The sequence below is a fragment of the Eschrichtius robustus genome, chromosome 4 (genome assembly GCF_028021215.1).
Source record: "Eschrichtius robustus isolate mEscRob2 chromosome 4, mEscRob2.pri, whole genome shotgun sequence".
Lineage (NCBI taxonomy): Eukaryota > Metazoa > Chordata > Mammalia > Artiodactyla > Eschrichtiidae > Eschrichtius > Eschrichtius robustus.
In genome coordinates, this window is record NC_090827.1 from 129,519,429 (window position 1) to 129,530,841 (window position 11,413).

At 36.0% G+C, this 11,413-nt stretch overlaps 1 pseudogene; it reads left to right on the top strand.

The window, feature by feature from the left end:
- Positions 1–2,203: 2,203 nt before the first annotated feature.
- On the top strand, positions 2,204–3,278 carry LOC137763864 (spindle and kinetochore-associated protein 1-like; annotated as a pseudogene).
- Positions 3,279–11,413: the final 8,135 nt, after the last annotated feature.

Here is an 11,413-nt window from a genome sequence, read left to right on the forward strand (position 1 = left end):
AAAGCAGAGCTTAGAGAGAAATGCATAGCATTGAATACATATACTAAGAAAGAAGACAGATCTAAAATCAGTAATCTAAGCTTCCACCTTAGGAAACTAAAAAAAATTTTAAATAAAGACTAAAAATTAGAACAGAAACCAATAAAATTGAAAACAGGACATCAACAGAGAAAAATCAACAAAAACAAAAGCTAGTTCTTTGAAAAGATTAATAAATTTGATGAGACTCTAGCCAGGATAACTAAGAAGAAAAGAGAGAAGATACAAATTACTAATATTGGAAATGAAAAAGGAGACATCACTAGAGGTCCCATGGACATTAAAAGAATAATAAAAAGTATGAACAGCTCTGGCTCGAATATTTGATAACATAGATTAAATGGACCAATTCCTTGAAAGAAACAATCTGTCAATACTCACAAAAGAAAAAGTTAATAACAGGAGAAGACAAGATAGAGACCAGGAGAAAATATTTGCAGAAGATATATCTGACAAAGGACTATTATCCAAAATATACAAAGAACTCTTAAAATTCAACAATAAGAAAAACAACTAAACTAAACAATAGCCCAAAAATTTGACCAGACACTTCACCAAAGGCAATACACAGGTGACAAAATAGCATATGAAAAGATGTTTAACATTATACGTCATTAAGAATTTGAAAATTAAAACAATGAGATACCACTACACAACTATTAGAATGGCCAAAATTTAGAAGATTAACAACACCAAATGCTGGCAAGTGTGTGGAGCAACAGGAACTCCCATTCATTGCCAATGGGAATGCATAATTGTACAGCCACTTTGGTAAACACTTTGGCAGTTTTTCAAAGCTAAACATAATGATGTGTCAATGTAGTTCATTGACTGTAACAAGTCTACCACTCTGGTATGTGATTTTGATCGTGGGGAGGCTGTGTGCATGTGGGGACAAAGGATATATAGGAAATCTCTGTGTCTTCCACTCAATTTCTCTGTGAACCTAAAACTACCCTAAAAAATAAAGTCTATTAAAAGATTAAAGTAAAATAAAAATAAATTTTAAAGAAAAGATTTCCATGTTTGCTATAGATAGAAGTAATGTATCTGGATTAATTAATAGAATGTTTTAGCTTTCACATTTTCATTACTTAAATTTTCAGTATCTACACACTGTTCTATAAAATAATAATTAAAAATAAGCATTGCTTCTGATTTGCATGATATAAGACTGCATTATTCATTATTTTTAGATACCTAGAATTTTATAAGATAAAAAATAACTAAGTAGGGATAATATATAAGAATAATTGTAGTAGCAATATAGGAGTAGGGGATTAAGAGGTACAAATTATTATGTATAAAATTAGCTACAAGGATATGTTGTACAACAAGGGAGGATATAAAAAATATTTTATAATAACTATAAATGGAGTATAACCTTTAAAAATTGTGAATCACTATATTATACACCTGTAACTTATATAATTTAAAAAATCTAAATAACTGAGTTAAAATAAAGATATTAAAGGACTAAGGGGATATATAGGTCTCAGCTCCCCTATCCCCCAAAAATCAGAATTTGCCAAAAAAGCACATTTCCTTCTATATACTCTTATAGGATATTCTAGAACATTCTCCAAAGCCATAGAAGTACTTAAATAAATATTTTATTCATTAAATGCACGTTGGGATTCACAAGTGAAAGAAATGTCATTGCTCCTGAAGACAACATGTCTAGATAAATACTGATGCCCCATCCCAGAAAGGTATAAGATCCATTATCAGTTAATTATTAAGGACCTACCTACCTTGTGCTCACCCATCATAAACACTGAGGGTGATATAAAGACAAGACATGGCCCTGTTAACATGGCCCATGTTCCCTGTTATTTTCAGGGAAAGGGAGAAATAAAGGAGGCTTTAATATGGAGCTCGTATATGAATTGCAGAATGGGTGAAACAGGGAGCACAGATTTATTAATTTAAATATAACTGTTTATTTTGAAAAAGAGGCGGAAACGCGCGCGACCCCTGAGCAGCCTGCCTGGGGCGCTGATGTGCGCTTGCTCTGCACCGAGTCCCAGGAGCAGTTTGAATTTCGCTCCCTGAGTCGTGTCTCCCGATCCTGGGCTTGCGGTGCAGACTGGAGGGGTCTTGGCGCCTCGCGACACCGCTGAGTGGGCCCTTTGCTCCCGGACCCTCACTAGAGGCTTAAAGGATGGCCTCCTCATTTCTGGTACAATTATACTCTCATATTAATGAAAAGATTGGAAATATTTAAAAAAAAAAACTCTGTCATTGAGAAATTGTGGACTGTATTAAAATAGGAGATGAGATCATTGTAGTAAATGAACTTCTAAATAAATTGGAATTGGAAATTCAGTATCAAGAACAAACCAACAATTCACTCAAGGAACTCTCTGAACCTCCTGGAGAAGATTGTAAAGATGTGGAACATCTCAAAGAAAACATTCCTTCCCATTCGCCTCAAGTAACCCAGAACTTTGTTAATGGATCAGATCTTGACCCTGAACAACCAAAGATGAGGAAACTGCACCCACAAAGAAGCCCCCCAAAGAGCAAAGAAGTATTAAAGAAATGTCATTTATAACTTCTGATGAGTTTAATGGCATTCTTGTGTACGTGAAATCCCACCTAACCTATTGTCAAATTAATGATGTTATTAAAGAAATCAACAAGGCAGGGACTTCCCTGGTGGCGCAGTGGTTAGAACCCGCCTGCCGATGCAGGGGCCACGGGTTTGATCCCTGGTTCGGGAAGATCCCACATGCCATGGAGCAACTAAGCCCGTGTGCCACAACTACTGAGTCTGTGCTCTAGAGCCTGCGTGCCACAACTACTGAAGCCTACGTGCCTAGAGCCCGTGCTCTGCGCACTGCAACAAAGAGTAGCCCCTGCTCACCACAACTAGAGAAAGCCCACAGGCAGCAACGAAGACCCAATGATGAAGACCCAACGGAGACAAAAATAAATAAACAAATAAATTTTTTTAAAAAAGAAAAGAAATCAACAAGGCAGTAGTTAGTAAATATAAGATCCTACATCAACCAAAATAGTCTATGAGTTCTGTGGCCAGAAGTCTCTATCACAGATTTATTGATGAAGAAATGAAGGAAACCAAAGACCATTATTTTGTAGTGGAAGCTGACATAAAGGAGTTGACGGCTTGGAAAGTTGAAAAGAGGTTTCATGTAACACTGAATATTTTACAACACTGCCGGAGGCTATCAGAGGTCCGAGCGGGAGAACTTACCCGATATGTTATAACATAAGGTCCTTTTGAGCTTCTGAACCAGCCAACGGTAGAGATAGAGGCTATTCCTATAGTTTCCTTATATGTAATTTCTTTATATATAGTTTCTTCAGCTTTTTCACTTTCTTTTTTGTTTGTTTCTTGTAAAAATAAAACTTAAATAATGTATATTTTAAAATCCACTTTCTTACAGTAAATATTTAATCACCTACCATGTAAGCCTCTGTTCTAGGCATACAATGGAACTAAAAAGTGTTCATATTTAGTTTTGGTGTTTAGTGACAGTGTTGCCAACCCCAGGAAGACAGGTGCAGATGTGACAATAAAAGTCAAAGTTCAAGAAGATGAGATCAAGGACATCCAGGCTCTTTAGAAGTAAAGGTCATTAGTGTCTAAATTCCACTAATGATATTTCAGTCTATAGGAAAAAGTTGGATCTGGAGGCAGCCCATCCACGTGGTTATTCTGCTTTCCCATATGTGGTTAAGGAACAGCTTACCTGAAATACATTCAGTGTAAATCAATCTGTAAACATCGACCTGTAATGAAATTGTAATAAAAGTATATTGAGATGAAAAAGATGATAAAATAAGATGTGTAAGCAGATTGATAGTGGTCATGGAAAACAAGTGGTTGGATTGTAAGAATTTAATGGAGTTTCTCTTCCGCACTTGGGGAGACTGTTAGTCTATCTGTGTCTCAGTGAGCATTCTCCGGAGAAACAGAACAGTAGGCTATCCATCTAACTATATCTATCTCTATATCTATCTGCCTATCTATCATCTATCTATCTATCTATCTATCTACCTATCTATCTATCTATCTATCTATCTATCTATCTATCTATCTATCATCTGTCTATCATCTATCAATCTATCATCTATCTGCAGAGATTTATTATGAGAAATTGGCTGATGTGATTCTGGAGGCTGAGAGGCCCCCAGATCTGCCATCTGCAAGCTGGAGGCCCAGGAAAGCCGGTGGTGTGATTCAGTCTGAGTGTGAGGGCCTGGAAACAGGGGAGCCAGGCCAGATCAGATGAGATGTTCCAGCTCAGCAGTGAGGCAGGAAGAAAAAGAGCAAATCCTCCTGCCTTCCTCCACCTTTCGTTCTGTTCGGGTCTTGGACGGATGGGAGGATGCCCACACACACAGGGGAGGTCAGTCTGTTTCACTGAGTCCACTGATTCCAACGCTCATCTCATCTCAAAACATCCTCAAGGACACACCCAGAAACAATGTTTAATCTGGGCGCCCATGGCCAGTCAAGTCGACACATAAAGTTAACCGTCACGATCTATGTCCATGCCGTCTGCTTGGCAGGCTGATCCTCGCAGCAGAGAAAAAACTGTCTCACCAGGCCCAGCTGCCCGGTTAACACTGTCACTGTGATGATCACAGAATACATTATGGACACTGCTCACTTATTGTTATCCTTTCTTTCTCCCTAATTTAAATGCAGGTATATTTAATTTTTCATGTCTCAGCTTAATTAAAAATAGTGGCATTATCCTTTACTTTTTTAAAGTCTTGCTTGTTTTTTCTCTATGAATCATTTTTCCGTACGTTCTCCATCAAAAACATTTTCTCTGTTTAAGATTTCTTTTCCTGAAACTCGTATTGAACAACTGTGTCAGTAAGTTTAATTCTTGCAGAATGGATACTGTCTCTGTTTTGATTATTAGCACGTAATCAGTACAGTTGGTAAACTCATATTCCTCAAAGACTAATAAAGACATTAATTTTCAAACAATAAATAAATAAATATAATCGTTTATTTTGTTTTACTGTATTTATATGGAAAGGATTTTTTGTAAAGAATAAAATAAAAGGTTAAGCTAATGGCATGGCTGCCTTCTCTACCTACTCATGAAGACTCAAATCATATTTCTTATTCCTAATTTCCATAAGCAAAGATTGGTTATAAAACTATCTGTGCTATAAATCTTTTCTGTAATATATAGGCACTTATGTTTACATGTAAATACACATGTATATAAATTACATGTCATTGAATATATGTGAATAAATAAAAGAGTTATACTGATATTAATATATATCTAAAATATAGAGGTATATTAGAAAAGTCTGAATGTATATATAAAAAACTTCAACCATGGTTATTCCTAGATGATAGATATAATTTTATTTGATTATGGGTCTTCCTACTTTGTAGTTTTGTTTTTATTTTCCAGTGACCATGCATTATGTTCATAATCATGAAAAATAACAAGTTCATAAAAATACTCATTTCTAAAATTTTTAATTTATAGTGAAATAATCATAGTCCACCATGAAATTTACAGTAGTTTCTTTAAAAAAATAAAAGCAGACAGATAGTAGTTAAAGTTAAAACAAAATATTTTTAACACAAGTCTCTGATTCTTTCAAGATCTGAATATACAAACTTGAACTAATTGTAATAATTTTGAAAACCCTGTTATTTAGAAGAAAAGATGATTACATATATGATATGAATTCAATAATAACATTATTATTTGCAATAAAATTGCAATTTGAAAAAAAACACATGAATTACCTACTTAAGGTTTTGCCTACATGTTTGTGAATACTAAAAATAAAAGGAAAATAGAGGAGAAAAAGTATTTTGCTTCATTCATATTCAAATACTATTTTATGTGTAACTCTCCAATGATTAAAGAAATGGATTTTGACCAGAATAGTTATAATGGATGATCCCACAGCAGGAAGTTAGTCAGCCCCTGTGATTCATTCTGCCCACTTTAGAAAAACAATTAAGCAGTAACTTTCCTGTCCATATTATTAATTTAATATGACAAACCTAATGCAGGGGCAACATTCGTGGACATGCAATGACTACCCAAAAGTTTATGACACAAATTTTTATGAACTGCATGTAAGTTATTTTTAAGAGTTTGAAAATAGTGTCAACATTTGGAAAGTGTTCTCATCTTATTAATAAACACATTGCTTGTTCTCACAAGCAGGGCTAAATAACAAGGCATGTTAACAAAAGACTTCATCAATTTAAAACTCTAAATATTTTTGGTTGTTTTCTTGGTGTGTGTGTGTGAGTGTGAGTGAGTTTGGAGACATATTAATAGAACAGTTAGTCATTTTACTGAAAAATTAATTTAGAAACAAAACCTTATCCTTCATAAAAAGTGTGTGCATATATAATAATAATGGTGAAAGGTAAATACATTTAAATAAAACTTGCACACATGCACACTAGCTCTCTACAAACTGTTAGTTGCACTTTAAATTACATATAAAAATGTAGTTGTAACTCCAAAAGCTATTCTAAGTCACAGCAGAGATTTTTGTGTCTCACAAATCAGAACCTTTTTTTATCCCTCATACATTTTTATTACTTTATTAGGCATGTAACAGGGTGAAAGAGTATACAAGCTGTTAAGCCCTGTTAACAAGCCATGGTACACTTGTATTTCAGCTCCATGAGGCTTCTGTAGTTTTGGCTTTTTTCAAGCCTTCTGATATTCCGTGCATCACAGACCATATCTGATTAAGAAAAGCATGTTCCTGAAACATCTGTCTGTTTAGTTACATTCAAACTGCCCCTTATGGATACAACATTTTCTTGGACTCTTTCTATTCCTGATGGGTGCCAAAGGGGAAAAAAAAATATACTCGCAAGGTCACCAGAATTCATTAAATACAGCTGACAATGTTATGGTACAGGGAGAAACGAATCTTCCCAAGTTTGTATACAATATTATATTCACAAAATATTAGTTTACTCTTAAAGGAATCAAGAGAAATACCAAGGGAACGAAGCTATAAATGGTGACAGATGCTTCTCAGCTCGTGTGGCCCTCTGCATCACATGGGTGCCAGAGTGTCAATCAGGTAATCCATCCCTCAGGGCACTGAGCAGAAGTCAAATCACGTGGCCAGGCCAAGCAGGATGGATTTAATTGGGAAGACTGCAGCAGAATATTCACATCATCACCTAACATTTCATTTTGCCCAGTTAAGCACTAGTTATTTTCAGAGCTCACTCTGAAGAGTGAGGAAGTTTCCAAAAGATTACCAGAGCTTGTCTCATTAATTCAACCCCAAAGGAGGGCTGGGACTATGTGTCTGGTCACTAGTGTTGACACTAATCAGGGCTAAAGTAGGCAGAGGTAGCACTGGCTGAAAGAAAAATCCCCAAACATTCAGGCTTCTTGAAAAGTGTAATGGTACTTTACATACAGCTTTATGGGACTAGCAGATAGTCTTTGAGTACAAGCATGACCCAACTTTTTTTTTTATTAAATGCCAACTGCTCAGTGATATTTACCATGGAAACCCTATTTAAAATTATAATTCTGATGCCCTGTACCCTGATTTTTCCTATTGATTTATCACCTCATACTATATTAAACATTACATTAATTTTTTTTATTGTCTATCTTTTCTCCACTAGAATTGCGAATTTTTTTGGTTTCATTTACTAATATATCTTAAGTGTTTAAAATAATACCTGACTCATAGAAGAGGATCAATAAAGAGCTGTTAAAAGAATGAAGCTTCTGAATTTTGAAGAATTTCCTTTGGACTTTCCCCTTTAGAAAGGGCTCTGCAGTGAAAAAAAATTCAGGAGATTTATCAAGTCCAAACGATGCTTTCCCCAGCCAAGTATACTAAGCTCTGTGCTCTCATTACACAAGGAAACCCAAAGGTCAATGGCGCATCACCTGGACACTCAGGACAATCATAGCTGGAAGGAACAGGTCTCCTGGGAAAAAAGCAAGCATGGGAGAGCAAAAAACAAGCTTCACCACCTCGTAACTGTACATATTTAGGCATATTTCTTAACATGTTTTAGCCTCAATTTTCTCAAAATAAGGGTACTACCTACTTGGCAGATTTACTGTGAGAATGAAATGAGATTACATGTGTAAAGCATTTATTGAAGTGCTTGGCACATTCAGAAAATGACCATTCCCTTGCCCTCAAACTCAAGTCCACAAAAATTGAATTCCTAGCCTTTTCTACCACAATTAAGTCCTTGCTTAGAATCTCAACACGCAAGACTGAAACCTTGACTTTTTACCTGGGTGTCAGTACCCATCCCCTACGTCCCTGCTACAGACCACACACTACCCTGAGCCTCTTCCCATTACCGACTGCAGGGCTCTCCATTAACTTGCTTGCTGGCCCTCTGCTCAGGTGGTCACACTGCACATTTCCTGAACAGCTCAAAGAATCTCAGCCTCAGCTCTTGGGTCACCTGTCCTTCCCTCTAAAGGCTCATCCCTCAAGACACCAACCCTTAGCACTGCTCCATGTTTCCACACAAGATACCTGTTTAAAGAGAGAATGACACCTCACTCTCTTTCAGCCCTCCAGGTCACCCGACCTTCCTCATCCCAGCCCATTTTGCTACCTCAGGAACCCAGGGTCTAAAAGGACCTTCACTTCAACAAAATGCTCAATGTATTTTGAAGGAAAATAATTATTTTTGATTTAAGAAGTACATAGACAATAGCTCCTGAGATTGATGTCTAAAAAAATTAAATTTAGGAGGAAAGCAGAGCCAACAATCACATGGAGTTGTTATAGTGAACCTGCGGATGGGCGATCATGGTCATGGGCCTAGACTAGTTGCATTTCCAAAGTGTTTCTCAAAACCATCTATCTCACTTGACATTGCTTCATCCACAGCCTCAGTGTAGGTTCTAATCATCTCTTGCCTGGACTACACTCATTGATTCATAATTGGGCTCACTGTAATCAGTCTTGTCAGCCTCTAATCCATTCTTCACAGAGGCACCAGTACCTAAAATGATCACCTGACCTTCTGACTGGTTAGAAACCTTAATGACACCACAGTACAAAGTAAAACGTGTAAACCAATGATCATCAAAATGTTATTCCACCAATTGTTTAATAATTCATGATTAGGAAAGCACAGAAATTGAGAGTAAGCAGTTAAGAGGCTTTTATAGCAATTTATCATTGCTTAATACCCAAGCATGTGGTTTTATATTTTATAAGCATATCAGTCTACATCATTTTGGAAATTTTAAAATAATAATAAATAAAACTGATAACTCATTATAGATAGTTGAGAAACCCTAGTCTAATCTTCTTTACAAGACATACAAAATCAATACCAACCACCCATCAGTCTCTCCAGCTGTGTCTTCTGATTTCAAACTAAGACTTTTATCCAGCAATTTCAATCCACTTATAGTTCACTACACGCATCCGTTACAGAAAACTGTAGCAAGAGGCTGTATGGCAGAATGGTTAAAATATGGATACTGGAGCCAAACGGTATAGGTCTTAATCTTAGCTCTGTCACTTACTGGCTATGCGGCCTTGGAGAATTTACTTCAACATTCAGTGCCATCGTTTTTTCACATATAGAATTAAAATAGTTAACAGCTGCCTCATATGTTCGTTGGGAAGATGAAACAGTTTAAAGCATCACTTAAAATAGTGCCTGATTCAATAAATGTTGGGATTCTTTTTTTTTTTCTATTATTTTAGCCTCCATTCCTTCCTGGCATGTTCCCTCTGCCTTCCTCTAACTTTGTATCTGGTTAATTTCTAACCAACTTTAAAGACAAATCAGACTTCATCTTCTCCATGAGGCCTTCCTTGGTTTTCCCAGGCTGCTTTGTGTGCTTGTTTTGTGCTGCCCTATCACCCTAAACTAACACCTCCATCATAGCATTTACCACATGGTGTAATAACCGTCTCCTTATGTGTCTGTTTCCTCTACCATAATGAGAACGTAACACAAATGAAGTGCTCAATCCATATAAACAGACCCCATAAATGTACATATTTAACTGATTCCGCTTTGATCCTTAGATGGATCCATGTTCACACTGTCTTACCATTTCAGTCAAGCATGGCTTCCCAAAAAAAAACCTGGATGGGAAGAGGTACCTCTGGTGCTCAAGTAAGATAACTTGGCCTCAGAGCTTCTTGTTTTGACCTCCCTGCACTTAGCATTGGCCTTGGGAGTTGAGGCAGAATACATACAAATCCCAAAGAACCTTGCCCAATATTGGCTTCATACAACTTGGCCCACGCCGTGAAAATAGGCCTCTTCTCTCATCTGATTCTTCTATGGTATTATTAATATAAATGGTGAAGAGAATGAGATTTACAATTTTCTTCATAATTAATCCATCTTTACTTCTTATTATGCTTCTGACCATAAGCACAATTATTTGGGGAAGCAAAGAAAAGCTCTAGATTTTAAACTAAATTTTTAAAAAATGAGTCATCCATTAACAATGGTTATATCACTCTAATTAATTAGATTCAAAGGTGACAACGTTTTCAAAGACTTCTATTCTCATTATAAAATAGCTAAAAACCCCAATTATCAATGACCATATAAAAAAAACCTGACATTCAAACACCATTAATAACCATAATGAAATCTCAAATGATCATGCTACTGCAAGCCTCTTCATAATCTTTATTGAATAGAACCTAGAAGAAAAACAAAGATTAGTCTGGATACAGATTTCTCAGAAATAGCTAAATACCATGCAAATTACAGTATATGAACAGTTGCAAGGTTATAAAGAAATTAGGCCTCTTGAGGAAAAAAATAAACAAATGGAAAATACAATCAGCTCAAGCGATAGAGTACTTTTAATTATCCAGGATAAAGAAGAAGGAAGGGTAACAGGAGCAACTTAAAACTGCAATCTAAAATATTTTAGCAAATTATTTCAAGCTTTCTTATACCACTAACTTACTTTTAAAAGGCATGAACAAATAATAGTGCATTTGAGTTTAAGCTCTTTCCTGTGGTCTTATTCAGTGTTTGATTAGGTGACAAGAGCTAGAAGACAACAAAATGTGTGGGAAGAAAGGATGAAGAAAGCCCAAGTCTGGCAGAGCCACACTCTGAATCCTGAGACTGAAAGGCATTTTCCTACCTACACACTCACAGGCTCAAGGTCACATATACAACATTCTGTAGCAAGGTTTAGAGGAAAGAAAAGTACAAGAATTTTGAAAATCACATCTAAAAGAGCCTTAATACTATGCACAATTTTAGAAAACAGGCTTTTTTCATTGCTACTTAATTTGAGCAATTTCCATAAAATATTAAATGATGTCCATTTAAAGATGCAAACAGCAAAAACACAGGTAAAATAATTCTAACTTCTCACTCTGTAACATAATGGTG